The 10357-nt window shown below is 42.7% G+C and overlaps 1 long non-coding RNA gene across 1 annotated transcript; it reads right to left on the bottom strand.

The window, feature by feature from the left end:
- Nucleotides 1-2707: 2707 nt before the first annotated feature.
- LOC143526230 (uncharacterized) lies at nt 2708-7299 on the bottom strand. Its single transcript, XR_013133833.1, has 3 exons — nt 5814-7299; nt 5144-5330; nt 2708-4971 (listed from the first exon to the last, which is right to left on the bottom strand). It is a non-coding gene; the product is annotated as an uncharacterized LOC143526230 (long non-coding RNA).
- Between the last annotated feature and the right edge of the window lie 3058 nt (nt 7300-10357).

Genomic DNA, 10357 nt, shown 5'->3' with positions numbered 1-10357 from the left:
TTTAAAGCTCTTAATCTGACAAACGAAACACTGCTAGAGAACTGTGGTGAGTCTTGAAATAAATGCGGACAAGATGTGAAAAATTATTATTCAAACAAAATGAAACACAGAACAATAACACTTTTGGGTTTATTCTCACATTTATGAGTTACTGCTAATCTTGTCATTTAGCTTGTCTTGATGCTTAAAAGTAGTCTTCTTCAAATCTGTGTTTCTTCAGCTAAATCTGAAGAAACAACAAGAAACCCTCAAGCCTGTGAATTCACAGTGAGTTTGAAAGAGGTCCTGTTTCGACAATTCCTGACTAGGACATTAAACGAGAAAGGAAAGAAAACAATTTAAACGATAACTGACTGATTTGTGCAGCATTCCCATCAAAGATGACAAATCCCTGTTTAAAGCTCAGTGTCCCCATAAAGGGGTTAAACAATGAAAGAAGACGCAGGCGTGTTGTCAAGCTGTTTTTAGCATGTCTGGGGGCAGTTTTAAAAGCCTCAGATCACTAAATTGTCCCAGCTGTCTTGACCATCTGCACTCCAAACAGTCAGCCACAAGCTTTTGTACTAGTGGCCATTTCCAAAAGCCAATTTTACAGCCTCGTGTTGGCTAAATGACCCCCAGCAGCCAACGAGACAAATGTGGTATAATGGACGATGAAAAGATAAAAGAAAGGGGAAAAGAGACTGCTCTTACAGCAGTGTTACGTCCTGATCAATGCACACGGAGGGAGGACTGCTCAGAACCACCATCACCAGCAAAGGAAGACAGAAGACCTCCTCTAATGTGTAGCTGTCTTCCTTTAGTCTTGCCTCAGAGGCAATGTGGTCTTGATCGTTTGTTCTCAAAGATCGTAGTACACGTCCCTGTGTGGCGGCCATGTGTTAAAACAATTGCCATTACTTGTACCTGTTAAAGGTCACTTCGACGTTTCTATAAATCATCAGTTAATGTGCGACTTAATGGGACAGCGAGGAGCTGATGTCAATTGGCATTGACCAAATGCTGGTATTGAATCCAGACAGTATATGAAATGTGATCCCACTTGGGTAGAACTTGACTGCCACTGTGATGCTTGAGGGAAAACGTTATGGATCATATGTTTTCCTGCTCTTCATATTACTGTGACCAGTTGCATGTATTCAAAACTGAGAATCACCACTCTACAGATACAGAGAAGCCTATGTTTCTAGCTGTCAGAGAAAACTTTTATCACTAGCAGGGGCACTTGAAGTTTGTTTGCATTTTGTTTTCCAGTACTCTTAACAACTTCAGAAGTCAGATCACAGGAGCCCATGATCAAAGCTTCTTTCGGTTAGTTCAGGAAACGCAGGAGCTATACACCACGCTTTGATACTCCGCATCAATATTTCAATTCAACAATCGCTTGACATGCACCCGCACTCCCATACATGGAAGACGAAAGGAGAGACTGAAACGGAGGGGGTACAAGAACCACGAGGCGTGAGGCTGAAGAGTGCCGGCCTTTTTTTTGGGGGGGGGGGGGGGGGTGATAGAGAGTGGTGGTGGGTGGAGGACTAAAGTTCTCTTTACAGTCATCTGCTATGACTGTCATTTAAACACGCAAAGACAACTCAGCGTTTGGCCACGATGCATCGGCATAGCACGATGGCACGGAGCTCTGAATGAGAATTTCCTCAGAATGAAACAGCCCTTTGCTCTCTGCCATCTGAAAGACTTTAGCTGAGTGGGACGCTTTGAAGAGGGCTTCTCTACTTTGAACCTTGACGTACTGAGCAGACACTCTTTTTGAAGGGCAGGTATTAAGACTTCAATAAAATTCAGTAACCTGTCAAGAATTTGATTTGCTGTGTGTAAGTTTGTAGAGAAAGAGTGCTGTAGTGTTTGATTTGTAGTTAGATAACCGTACTGTCTACATCTTCTATGGCAGAATGGTAAGAGTTGTCCACATGTTTTTCATCATTTAGTAGCTAAATTGCTGAGGATTTCAATACTGAGTCATTTTCTGAATATAGCATTGAAAATTAATGGCTACTAATATATTGGGGAAAAAGACATTTTTTATTTATGGACCATGTTAGCTAAACCCGTTAAAAATCCTTCCATGCAATAGCTGTCAGGCTAAGGCAATGTAATATGAATAATACAGAACCTGAGGTAAAACAAAAGGAAATATCAATGTGATGATCAGACAGGAAGTGGCTCTAAATACACGAGCACACATTTATGAACAAACAAAAATAATGAAGCCAAACATGTGACAATGTCATTACCCATCAAGTTATGGTTGGTACTGTACTGCACACAGACCTCTGCATCTTTTGCAGAAAAGCTCAGGATGCATTAGGCTTGAAATATCTCTTAAATAATTGGATGTCAAGTATAAGTTGAACGCATTGAAAATGTTGGACTAATTCGTACTTTATGTGACCCTGCCTCTTACTCCTGAAATTTTCAGCTGGGACAACTATGCATTACACTTTGCTATGTAACACAACATAGTGCAAGATAAACTAAAAATCTAAAGTCAGAGGCACACTTTCCAGCAAGTAACATTCACAGATTGTACTCTGGTGTGAAGAAATGTGTCAAATCTAATAGCACACATTTACTCTGAGCCCTCAGCTTCACTGTCAGCTTCTCTTTCACTTGTGCAAACCCCTTCGACAAACAGCCCCCCCCTCCACCTCCCCCCCATCCCCTGTCTCCTGCTAGAGGGCCAGGAGAGGCCTGCTCTGCTCTGGTCTGCTGTGATAATGGCGTAGCGGCGAGAAGCCACTCTGGAGTCCCCAGACACGACGTTATGTGCAGAGCCCTGGCAGCAGCTTGTGGAGCTCCCTGCATCAGCATGGCTCTGGTGACGCACGCCGGGGTGTCACCACGCAGACGTCCGCTCCAGGGTACAACCGCACACCCTGTAACCCGCGGCACTTTGAGGGTGCCACCGCATGACAGGGCAGATGCTTTCATCTGATCCTTACAGCGTAATCTGTGCTCCCGTACCTTTAATTGACGACTACTCGTCAAATATCTGTCTCTGGAAAATGAAGAACTTAAATATTTGGGTTTTTTTCCCCTTCTCCCACATTGCTCAGCCTGCAAAAAGAATTCTTAATGCTACTTATAGAAGGGGATAAACATTGTGATGTGGGGAAACGAAGGATGGAGACAACTCTGTTTGATCTTCACCTTAATTGAGAGGAAATCTAAAGGCCAACCCTACCAGTAATGCTCAACGCCACTTCCTTTTTAAATACAATAACCAGAAGTATATGATAAAATACAGCACGCATGGCTAAATAAATGACTTTGTTAGAGTTGTCTATCAGAATTTATTTTTAATACTAAATAAAATAATGAAGAAATAATAGCACTGATGAAACATAAATCACTTTTGATATTAATGAGCTAGCACAGTATAATGGGCTAACACAGTATAATGGGCTAACAGTATAATGAGCTAACACAGCAGAACCACTGTACATCTCTGCAGTGATTCTGTGTCTCGCACCTGTTCACCGGGGCACTAGTCACAAAGTCTTTACTGAGCTTAGTTCAGATTGATAGTTGCTGAGGTGGGGATGTCCATCAGACTCCAACGAGTCTTCTAAGATGAGCTCTCCTGTTTAGCAGCAGCAGAGCAGAAGGTCCAGGTTTGCAAAACAAATGAACAAACAGCAAACAAAAATGGAGTGATGAAAGAGGCAAACAACAGAAGCTACGTGCCCCCAAACCCTTAACACTCTATTAACAGGTTACTTATTGTGTCTCTCGCCATGTCAGTCTAGACCATCGTCTCATTTTCCAGTTAAGATTACAGACTGTTCCTCAAAAACCAGGTATGTATAAACAAAATATGGAGCCATACTCGTGGACACACAATATGTCCCAAGCTCTTCGTTATAAAGAAAGATGCTATTTAGTCAATCTATTGATGTTGCCTAACTAATTGTAACGTGGGGACTCAAAAGCAGATGTTGAATTTCAAAGCAGTTGTGAGGATGGAGACAGGTTATGATTTATGCTAAGATGCCACGGCTTCAAAGCACCGAATGAGGTTTCTAAACAAATTGAACAAGTCAAGCGCTATTCACCCAGGACCGGGAGAGTGGCTGGCGCGTGCAGATCAGAGGCTCGCGCCTGCCGTCTGTAATATTCCTCAATGGAGGAACAGGTCCGCTGGGAAGAGCCGGCAGACAGTGGTTAGTGGCGGGCTGTGAGTGCAGGCACGAGAACCTGCTGCCAAGATCGCTGTAACACCTGTGCAGACAATCAAACCGCGCTGGTGTGAGGAGCACGCCGAGGCAGGCGGGGAGGGGGCCGCACCTGGAGACCTGACACCCTTTCGCAGGACGAAACACTCTGGCTGTGTCAACACTCTGATGCAATGTCAGTACACACCCGTCATTATTTAAGAAGCGCTGGGTTACTGTACAGCACGCTGTTTTTGAGGGTTGTGGATCTGTGTCAGTCGGCAGGGAGGTTATTGGATGTGACGGCTCAGGAAGGGAGACAGATTCCGAGTTCTGAAAAAGTTGAACATTTCCTAAAAAAAAGCTCTAACATCAAGCCACTCAAATGCGAGGCTACTTTTTAGCCTCATTTTTTGAATGCACATGAATTCATGAATTTCTTTTAAAATGACGTGATTTCATTCTGGATGTATACCAAATTAATATACAAGGACCTTCATAGTTATACCATATATTTTAGGCATTGGCCTTGATTTCAGTGTAGGTTTTTAAAGTATGGAGACAATTTTCTTTAATGATTCAAACATCTAAAGTGACAGGCTGCATACACCTCCTTCAGAATTATTTCTGTCTGTTTTCTCCCATTTGATGCAACCCAAATTGGTGCCGAAGAAACGAATTGCTAAATTTTTAATTAACTCCATAACATCTGCACTTCAGCTTTGAGAGAGCAGGAAGATTTCCTTTTAACCTAATCCAGCACATTTGCACACCAAGGTAAATCTTGATGCTGGCACTCCTGCAGAAAAAAAGGAGGGAAAAAAAAATTAAAAATGTAAATGAACCCATACTTGTGTGTGTAGATCAAAGAGCCAGAATTATTCAAGTTTTTGCCATTGCTTGATCTTCAAAAATAAAAGAGGATAAACTAGTGTACATAGATGGATGGAACAGGGGAAGTCAGATGCCACCTTGACTGTAACATGGCATTACTCTTCAGACCCGGTGTTCATTTCCATAGCAGAGAGTGCTGCTTGTGTTGCTCTGAGAATGGTTTCCTCCGGCAAACGTGTTTCTCCCCACCACTCCCAGACTTGTCAGTATGTCTATGGCGTTATTATAGACGCTGATGAATTCCATTACAGTGTTGAGTATCAGCTACAGAAGCAGGAAAATAACAAATCTGTAGAATTTTGTAGCGTGCTGAAATTTGCACTGAGCCATTTTTGCATTGTTTAGTTTTTATATTAATAACGAATTCAGGATGACATCTCAAAGTCATCCATATCAACGTGTACACATTACTGTAAAAAAGAGGAATAAAATTGGGATTATCTCATTTATATGTTTATCAACTAAATACAAACTCAATGTATGCCTGCTTCGCCACTAGATAGCAGTAGTGAGTCAAATGTAATAGCTGTGAGATGACTACTTTGTTTTAAGTATCGGCACATTAGACAAATTCGGCTGCGTTAAAGTGCCGCATACATTGATACATTTAAAAGCTTGTTGAACAAGAATAAGACGTTATAGCACGTCATAATAATAATGTATATATATATAACCGGACCCATGTTTATGGCTATTAGTCCAAACAGAGTTGAAATGGGAGCTCGTCACCATCCCCCCCCTGCACACCTGTACTGATGCTCGTGATACTCCAGGCAGCGCTGGTTCTACAACAAGTCTCTCTTTGATAAGACACGCACAATGCTGCTTCTGTGTTTCAGCCGTCACCTGTCTACCTGTGGGAAAATACAGGCCACGCCCCTAGAGGCGCCAAGCAAACAGCAAAGTAAATATGGTCTTGGTTCATGGAGGGAGTGTGGGATCAAGACTAATTATCCGGCATGTAGCATCTTGTGAATGCGTTTTTAATACCTTCCCACTAGGAGGCACTGTTTGCATCCTGATACAAGATTAAAACAGAAGGCTCACATCACAGCATGGTTTATAAATCTGCTCTCACAACCAGCTCACAAAGATCTAGAATCAGCCACAGAACTGAATCAGGTGTGCCAGACCCATGAACACACGGAGGTAATGCAGGACTGAGCTTTTGACAGTTGTAGAGGTCATAATTCAGAATACTGCAGCACGACTGGTCTTCAATCTACCCAAGTTCTCACATGTGACTCCTCTACTACGCTCTCTTCACTGGCTTCCAGTAGTGGCACGCATCAGATATAAAACCTTGATGCTTGCTTACAAAGCCAAAAATGGACTGGCCCCTCCCTACATGATGTCCATGGTAAAAAGCCGATCTGTACAGCGAACACTTAGAACCTCAAGCTTGGCTCGACTTGAAACTCCATGCTTAAAGTCTCATGGAAGACAAAGCTCCAGACTATTCTCCGTCCTGGCTTCAAGATGGTGGAACAATCTTCCATTAGCTGCTAGGACTGCAGAGTCTATTGCTATCTTCAAGCGTAGACTGAAGACTCACCTGTTTGTTGAGTTCTTACCAGAGCACTAATTCAGCTGATACCACTTGCCGTTGTTCTTAAATTGTATGTCTGTTTATGGTTATTTGTGCTTCTTGGCAAATGTCTAACTTGCAAAACACTAGGTAATGATACTGACTCCTGTAGTTTAGTAGTAGTCTGACTCAATGGTGTCTTGAATTCTGGCCTATCTATACTATTTCCTAGGATGTATTCAGTGATCAGAAGCAAAGCACTTTGTAAGTCGCTCTGGATAAGAGCGTCTGCTAAATGCCATAAATGTAAATGTAATGTAAATGACACCATCACTCACAGGAGTGGGACTCTTAGTTGTGATTGTCGACCAGGACCTCCAAGCTGTCCTAGCTCAGTATGAACAGTATGGGAGTAAGTCCCACAACCTTCTGATACTCTTGATGACCTCATATGCTACGTCATGCACATTTAAGTGGTTTCAAGAGGTTTGCCAGCACCACATCCATCAAGGTAAACCACTACACAAAGCCCACAAACTCATAGATTATTAGACGGAGCAACTAAAGTTGCTGTTTAAGTACATATTTGCAAATGGACATGAACAGGTGGATATTAATTGCATACCTCACTGGCTTGAGCGGTTACCTCTGTACATGTGAGGAAGGACCTGGCCACTGGTTGAAAGGCCCTGATCTCAGCTTCAATCCATTGTATTCTCCACCCCTGTTAGGCAGAGTAAGGGTTGTGAGTTGTTTTTAAGTATAATTTTTTTTTTGGCTGTACAGAATGTTTTCTCATTGGTTGAAGCATTTTGTTGTCCTTTGTGCTTCTGACCTATTTTCACCGTTTTAATGTACCGACCTCTGTGCACCCATGTGTCTCCGCTACGTGCTTGAATCAAGCATAGGCACGTTTGCATGAAGAAACTTATTTCAGTCTGCAAATTCAGGAGTGGGTGCGTGGTGGTGGAGGGGGTGGTGGTGGTGGTAGTGATGGTGAAGGGGTTGGGGGGGGGGGGGGGGTTGGGGGTCCCAAGGCACTTGGCTTTGTCTGCTTTTCAGCTTAGGCCATCAGATAACAGGCAGGACAATGGCCCCCCATTCTGCTCTCCGCTTCTTAAATGACCAGGAAGCGGCTGTGAGCGGCCCCACCGGCCGGCTCCCTGGGGCCCGCTCAGCCCTGACGGGGCTCGGGCCAGGCTGAATGGCAGGAGTGCGCGCGCGGAGGAAACGGGAGACCAGTGGCCACCCAGCCGGAGCCACAAGCGCCCTTTGATGCGCGGAAGTTGAAGGGGCGAAGGCCAAAGCCTGGCACAGGGAACACAGTGGACTAGACACGCATGCCTGCTGCCACCAGCTTACCCGCTCCCACCGAGCAACCCGTTCGTGGTTTTGTTGACGTCTCACGGAGTGGCACGGTCAGGAAGCAAACAAGCTGTGGACTGCTCATTAATTTACTAGAACAATTCAAAACTGGTTATACAAGTGAATTCAGCCTCCGGTGTTGATACACGAGGGAACTTGTGGTATGTGTCGGTATAAATGCTTGAGACCTTCACCGTGTCTTGGGGGCCTGTTTCTTGGTAGTGGGTTAAAGTTACTGTTGGATTAAGTTGCATCGCCTATGGTGATTCTTGTGGTGATAGGTCTGGCACACTGGTGCGCACAAGAAATTATTTTCTGTGAAAAAGAGTTTTCAAAGCAAAAAACAACCTCCCAAAAAAACCTTCTTTCCTCTTCTCTTCCTCAGAAGTTAGAAGTTCATCATTTGATAGGTGTGTTGAAAGCACACGTGTCTGACGTCTCTGAACCATGCTGGAGTCTGGCGGTCCAGCACCCCTGTGTGGGCTTTACTTTGAGGAGGATTTTGGATTATTAATGCAGCTGCTTTTTGTGGGGCACCGCAGTCTAGTTTCCATCAGCTCTGGCCTCTGAACTGCTCCACCAATCCAGAGACTTCCATCCCTGCACTGGGACAGGAACATGTACCCAGAGGCTTACAGTCCCAACCTGATCTCTCAGCAGTGGGCACATTATGCTGAAATCTATATAATTTGAGATCGTGAACCTCATCACGGGGACAGTGATAAGTATCTAAGGACTGCCTAGGAACCTTCAATCTGTCTCATCTGTAGACACATTGTAGAACTGCCAAACATAACACTGAATAAAGACCCAGTTTCTGTCACCATAACAGCCAAAGCCACAAACACAACACACAAAACATCTCATACATTTGGAAAAAGCTTCATCCAAAACACTTTCCACTCTTGTTTGACTTGTATGCACACATTGTGATGTTGCCACCACACGGCCAGAAACTCTGACAATGTCATTGTTCTATGATGTTCATTACAGTATTGTATGACTATGAAATAGGCATAAAGTAGTCAATATTGTGCGGGACAGGATACTGGAGTAAAGTATCAGTGAGAGGAATGGACAGCATATGTGTGCAGATATTTCACACTGTCAGAGTCGCTAATGATGTGCTGTTGAAGTTGTGGTAAAGTACACTATTGTCTCTTAGTCTACTATTGTCTACTCTTAGTCTACTATTGTCTACTCTTAGTCTACTATTGTCTTCTCTTAGTCTACTATTGTCTACTCTTAGTCTACTATTGTCTTCTCTTAGTCTACTATTGCCTACTCTTAGTCTACTATTGTCTACTCTTAGTCTACTATAGTCTTCTCTTAGTCTACTATTGCCTACTCTTAGTCTACTATTGTCTACTCTTAGTCTACTATTGTCTACTCTTAGTCTACTATTGTCTTCTCTTAGTCTACTATTGTCTACTCTTAGTCTACTATTGTCTTCTCTTAGTCTACTATTGTCTACTCTTAGTCTACTATTGCCTACTCTTAGTCTACTATTGTCTTCTCTTAGTCTATTGTCTACTCTTAGTCTACTATTGTCTTCTCTTAGTCTACTATTGTCTACTCTTAGTCTACTATTGTCTTCTCTTAGTCTACTATTGTCTACTCTTAGTCTACTATTGTCTTCTCTTAGTCTACTATTGTCTACTCTTAGTCTACTATTGTCTACTCTTAGTCTACTATAGTCTTCTCTTAGTCTACTATTGCCTACTCTTAGTCTACTATTGTCTACTCTTAGTCTACTATTGTCTTCTCTTAGTCTACTATTGTCTACTCTTAGTCTACTATTGCCTACTCTTAGTCTACTATTGTCTTCTCTTAGTCTATTGTCTTCTCTTAGTCTACTATTGTCTACTCTTAGTCTACTATTGTCTTCTCTTAGTCTACTATTGTCTACTCTTAGTCTACTATTGTCTTCTCTTAGTCTACTATTGTCTTCTCTTAGTCTACTATTGTCTACTATTGTCTTCTCTTAGTCTACTATTGTCTTCTCTTAGTCTACTATTGTCTTCTCTTAGTCTACTATTGCCTACTCCTAGTCTACTATTGTCTTCTCTTAGTCTACTATTGCCTACTCTTAGTCTACTATTGTCTACTCTTAGTCTACTATTGTCTTCTCTTAGTCTACTATTGTCTACTCTGACCTTGCTTGTGATGCTCTCTTTATGTTCTGGGACAGGGAGCCGCCTTCTTTCCCCAGCAAGGAGAAGTCTAGCAGTTCTTCAACAACATTTTATCGGTATGAAAGGACATTACTATAAGTTACTGTAACTACTGATATGGCATTACACAACAGTAGTACAGGGGTACACACTTCAGTTCTCTGAGTTCGGTAGCATGGTATTGGTCTACTTACCTATTCTCATTTCAAATTGTTCGGATGACA

The sequence above is a fragment of the Brachyhypopomus gauderio genome, chromosome 10 (genome assembly GCF_052324685.1).
Source record: "Brachyhypopomus gauderio isolate BG-103 chromosome 10, BGAUD_0.2, whole genome shotgun sequence".
In the NCBI taxonomy this organism is placed as follows: domain Eukaryota; kingdom Metazoa; phylum Chordata; class Actinopteri; order Gymnotiformes; family Hypopomidae; genus Brachyhypopomus; species Brachyhypopomus gauderio.
The sequence above is the reverse complement of the archived record's forward strand: the minus strand, read 5'-3'. Positions and strand labels throughout refer to the sequence as shown.